Source organism: Suricata suricatta, chromosome 3, assembly GCF_006229205.1.
Source record: "Suricata suricatta isolate VVHF042 chromosome 3, meerkat_22Aug2017_6uvM2_HiC, whole genome shotgun sequence".
Lineage (NCBI taxonomy): Eukaryota > Metazoa > Chordata > Mammalia > Carnivora > Herpestidae > Suricata > Suricata suricatta.
Window position 1 is genome coordinate 27,991,397 of NC_043702.1, and position 5,861 is coordinate 27,997,257.

At 41.3% G+C, this 5,861-nt stretch overlaps 1 long non-coding RNA gene across 1 annotated transcript; it reads right to left on the reverse strand.

The window, feature by feature from the left end:
- Positions 1-391: 391 nt before the first annotated feature.
- LOC115286402 lies at positions 392-4,442 on the reverse strand. The gene is made up of 2 exons (XR_003906044.1): positions 4,365-4,442; positions 392-459 (listed from the first exon to the last, which is right to left on the reverse strand). It is a non-coding gene; the product is annotated as an uncharacterized LOC115286402 (long non-coding RNA).
- Between the last annotated feature and the right edge of the window lie 1,419 nt (positions 4,443-5,861).

Here is a 5,861-nt window from a genome sequence, read left to right on the forward strand (position 1 = left end):
AGGCAGGGCTGAGGGGTCCACTTAGTAATTATTCTTACCTTGTCCACAGAGTGATATTTATTATAACTGTAGATCCCTAAATTCCCATCTGATCCTATTCTTTTTCTACCCAGTAGCCCCTGTGTGTTTTATATTAAGATTCTGAGTCATGGGAGGGGAAGTGAAAAGCTTTCTCTGGAACAAATCTAGAATGGAAACCTAATAATGTTTTTTTTTCAGGCTGGATAAATGTCCTAAATGAAAGTGCCAGAAAGTCTGACATTATGTCCCTGATTATAAGCTTTTTCTCTCCTTCTGTAGTTGGCAATTCCTTGGAAGAATAGAGCCACAGTTTCCAAATGTATCAGAATCTTAGAAATACAGCTTGTGCACATTGAACTTTATTTTTTTCTCTCTGGAAGGTAAATGATCGTGATTAATAGCATTTCCACTTGTGGGACTCCTAGGCAACTTGGCCCCCTAAGGAAAAATGAGAAAAGAAAATCAAGCTAAAACACATTTGTCTTCATTTCAAGGGTATGTTATTCACTTCTATTTATTTAATGGTGTGTTTTGTCCGTCTTGGACTGGGTTTGCCTAATATTCTTGTGCCTCCTAGAGGACTTACAATGGCCCTATTGCATTCCAGACCTGACCCCTGAATAAGCTTGTCCTCCAACCTGTCTTCCTCATCCTCAGGTGCCCTCTGGTCCTTTAGAGACACCTGCCTTACGAGGAGAGGCAAGTACGGGTTCCTCAGTCCGTTCCAAAGTATGAGATGACCCTCAAGGCTTTCCAGCCCACAAACATACTTGACTTTATGTAAGTGCTACCCTGGTCTCACTTGGAAATCTATAAATGCTTATGAGAGCTAAGGAATCTGAAACTGAAAGAATATTAGGGCATAATAGAATAAGCTCCTCTTTTTAGCACAAGTGACTTTGGAGAAATTTAGCCAACATTTAACTGGGTTATCTGGAGAAGGAAATACAGCTTCACATTTCTATTGCATTTTATTGTTTGTCATGACATTTCACAATATTATCCATGGGGTCTAATGAAAAAATCATGAAGGAGGCAGAATTGGAGTCATCATTTTCTTCATACAATCAATCACCTTCCCTGCCAGGCACTTATTCCTCTTGGTCCTCAATATTTATGGATTTATATTTATAATATACAAAAGAATTAACTAATCCAATTGGTCAGCCTAGTAGAGTTGCTAAAATATCATCATCATCATACCCTTTTGGACAGGATGACCACGTTCAGGGCCTAGTTTCTTCATCTTAAAAATAAAGGGTTGGTATTATAAGATTATTTGGCATCTATGTAGCCCTAATACTCTATTGGCCAATGAAAAGTCCTAACCAGACTAGGTGTTTATCCATGGACTTTGCCAATACAGCAGTGTAAGACCCTGAATTCTCCTCCCATAAACACACAGAATCTGTAGCTATCTAAGGACCATTTTCCTCTGAAAAAGCTCTGAAAACTGGGTGAACTCTTTTCCCACCTCAACAGACAAAAATACCACATCAAGATGGTAGGAGAGGCAGACATATGGTCTTGCTAAACATCCCACCCCAAGTGTGGGGACACACAGTAGAGAGGGATCTCACCGGGCTGCTGCTTCTCCTGGATGAGTGAGGGGTTGGTGCCCCCACATCAGGCACCTTAATATCTGGGATCTGCACAGAGAGATGAGCCCCTATTCCACCTGGCTTAGAAAACCAAGGGACCCACAGGCACCTGGGTGGCTCAGCCAGTTGAGTGTCTGATTCTTGGTTTCAGCTCAGGTCATGATCCCAGGGTTGTGGGATTGAGTCCCACGTTGGGCTCTATGCTGAGCTTGGAGCCTGCTTAAGATTCTCTGTCTCCTTCTGCCCCTCCCCTGCCCCTGCTCATTTTCTCTTCCTCTCTCTCTCAAACAAACAAACAAAAAAAAAAAAAAAAAAAAAGAAAGAAGGAAGAAAACCAAGGGGCCCAAAGTGCTATAGGAAATGGCAACTCCTCTTTTTTTTTTTAATTTATTTTTGAGAGACAGAGAGAGACAGCGTGAGCTGGGGAGGGTCAGAGAGAGAGGGAGACACAGAATACAAAGCAAGCTCCAGGCTCTGAGCTAGCTGTTAGCACAGAGCCCGACGCAGGGCTCGAACCCACGGACCCTGAGATCATGACCTGAGCTGAAGCAGATGCTTAGCCAACTGAGCCACCCAGGGGCCCCGCGATTCTTCTTTTAAAGAGCTCATGTGCAGCTTGTTCACCCCAAGACACAGGAAAAGCCCAGCAGTTTAAAAGGCACCTAGACGATACATGAAAAAGATTTATTTACTAATCGAAAAGTACTGCCAGAGGGTCAGGGGATATTTGAAACTCCCCAGAGATGAAGGCCCTGACAGACCCCGTTTTGCTACGCTTCTAGTGCAGGTGGGAGAGCTCAGAGGTGGCACCCTCCTTTAGACCAGCATGGGGCAAGCAGTCAGGACACTATCCCACTGTTTTGCTGACGCCAGAGAGCACGGGTGGTTACAGTACCACCTGGCTCGTTGGCTGTGGCTGCCGAGGGCAAGCCTTTACAGCAGTCTCCGGCTCCCAGCCTAATGCATAGGCACAGACCAGGCACTCTTTCATTGCATTCCAAAAGTCTGAAGTCACATGCAGCCAATACATTTTCCTGCTGCCTTTCTGAAGCCAGAGAGCATGCCCCAGCCCCTACACACTCTAGCTGCCCAGCTAAAGTCAGTGGGCATATGCAATCCACACATGGGTCGCCCGTTGATCGCCTGACCCTGGTGGTCAAGTGGGCTGCATTCCTGAACTTCATGGGGACATAACAATTGGAAAGACAGTATTTGTCTTTCCAAATTGGAAAGTACAAGAAGTTTGGCAAGTCACCACCCCACAGCACTGCACAGACAACAGATTGAAACACGAGCCCAGTTTTCCTATGAAAAAGACCTATTGACTTAGACTGGAGCTTTAGCTTAAAGGAAGGCTTCAGTTTCCCACATATCTAGAAGCTGAAAGAGACACTCTCAGGGATTGTAAGCACAAAGACACCACCTTCAAACGCCCCCATGGCCTCACTGAAGCCTGATGACATCTCCCAGAGAAGAGCTTATACACTCGTCTGGAGCCCTGATTTTTGTAAATGTCATGCAAACAACCCTTCCACATCTCCCGGTCCAGCAGCCAGGATATAATAGAGATAGAATAGCAGTGTTCTTTTATCTTCAATTTCATGGGAAGAGTTTAAGAAGGATAGGTATTAAATATTCTTTAAATGTTTGGTAGAATCACCAGTGAAGCAAAGTTTATGCTGAGAAATCTGCTGATACTCTTATGGGAAATGCTTCCAAACCATTTTACGAGGTCAGCATTATCCTAATACCATACCCTGACAAGGACAGCACAAAAAAAGAAACCACAGGTCAATATCTCTGATCAACATAGATGCAAAAATCTTCAACAAAATATTAGCAAACTGAATTCAACAATACATTAAAAAGATCATTTAACACAACCAAGTGGGATTTATTCCTGGAATGCAAGAATGATTCAACAAAGAGAGGGGGGTGAGGAACTGATATGGGTGAAGGGGATCAAGAAGTACACAGTTTAGTTATAAAATAAAGAAGTCATGGGGATATAATACAGGAATATAGTCAATAATATTGTATTAATTTTGTATGGTGACAGATGGTAACTAGATTTACTGTGGCAATCATTTTTGCAATGTACACAAAAGTTAAATAACTATGTTGTACTCATATTTATAAGTTATCTCATCTAGACTTATGACTTTAAATAGCATCTATATACTGAAGACTCTCATCTACACATCTTTAGATATGACTGCTCCACTGAGCTCTGGTTTCATATCCAATGGCTGATTAAGCATCTCAAGTTTATCATTAGCAAGTAGACTCATGATCTCCTCTCTACCCTCAGACTCCATCAACCCCAACTCCTCCCTCAGTCTTCAATCAGCAAATGGCACCACATTCCTTTAGTTGTTTAAACCCAAAATCTATGCATCACTCATAATTCCTTTCCTCTCACTTTTAACCATTTGATTCTGCAAGCTTGTCTATCTGCATATCAACTTATTCGGAATGCATTCACTTTTCTCCACCTCCATTGTTATCATAATACAAATTACCATTATTTTTCATCTGGAATACTGCAATAATTGTTACATTGCCTTTGGTTGCCAGATATAGTATCCAACCTGTAGGTATAGATACTTGTCCATAGCTAGGTCAAACAGATTCTCTCTCTCAAGAATATGAATCTTAATCCAAAGGACATAGAGAAGTCCCCTCAATCCTATTGCTACTTTAGGGTAGTTAGTTGTAGATGAGTTGTAATAACTTTATTACCAAGAGGAATCAATCCAAGGATTCCTGACACTGAAATTTGAGAACATTTTTGGATCCTCTGAAGTCTCATCATTTAGCTTTTTTCTTTTTCTTTTTCTCTTCTTTCTTTCTTTCTTTTTTTCTTTTTTTTTTTTTTTGACTTGTAAGCTACCCAGTATCCTTCCGTAATGAAGGGTGCAGTGAAAAGTTTCTCTTGGACATCCCTAAAGAATCCACAAATGAGCTTTCGTTAGATTCCTGTCATGACAGAAGACACAAAAGCTTGATTAGAACAGTGCCAGTCCTCATGCTAGTGAACAGGGACTTTTCTCTCTTATTCACTAGCCTTATCCTTAATGCTTAGTACAGTGTGTCACTAATACTATAATATACTACCCAAATATTTGTTAAGTGAATAAATGAATGAATGTTATCCAGGTAAATAAGGAGAGATTAAAGGGAGTTTCAGACATAAAAAGTATCACATTGAGATGAGAGAAAACATGGTATGTTAAAGAAACTAAAAAGAAGTCAGGCTGCATATAGTCTAGAGAGTCAGAAAGAGGATGGTTAAAGATGAAGTAGGAGTGGTCAAATCATTAAGGAGCACAAGTCTGGTAAAAATGCAAACTTCATGGAGAAGGAAAAGGGCACATCTTTAAATTTTAAGCAGGGGAGAAAGTGATAAAATTTGCATGCAGAGATGTCACTCTGGTTGCAATGTGGAGGTTTGGGTTGGAGAAGCAATGGACTGGAAATAAGTGGCTAGCCTAAGGTAGCAGTAACATGTTGCTGTATTTTATGAGAGACTTGAAGAGATAAAATACAGTGATTGAGAACTAGCAGTCAGGGATGATGTCTGATTTCTGGCTTGTCTGCCAAATGGGTGTAGATGCCATTGACTAATCTAAGAAACATGGGAGGAGCAGGTGTCAAGAGAATAGTGATAAACTGAATTATGAACACTGGGGTTGAGGTTTCTATATGACATGCTAATGTAGAAATCCAGGAAGGTACTGGATATATGGGTCCAGAGTCAAAGGAAAGGAAATATATAAGTTGAAAATGTGACTTAGGCAGTCATCAGGATAAAGATATAACAGAAGATGTAGGGGCAAGTAAGATGGCATAGCAGGGCAATGTAGCAGGAGGAGAATAAAATGCCCACGACAAAACCCTGAGGAGAGAAACCAATTCTTAAGGACAGGCAGAAGAAGAGGAACTTGAAAAGAATATTGGAAAGGAACAGTTAGAGAAATAGAAGACACAGAAACATTTTAAAGGCCAAGAAAAAGGAGCATTTCAGGAAGGAAGGAGCATCAAATGCTGCTCTGAAATCAAGTGAGAGAAGGGCCTCAAGTTTGGGTTCCATCACTAGGACTCAGTGGGAATGACTCCAACAAAGGAAGTAAAGAGGAGCCTGTGAGGGAGAGGCAAAGGAAGGAGGGAAAGTAGAGAAGTGAGGTCAAAATTCTTCTTAGGAGTTTGTCCTTGAAAAGGGAGGTGAAAGAAAGCAAC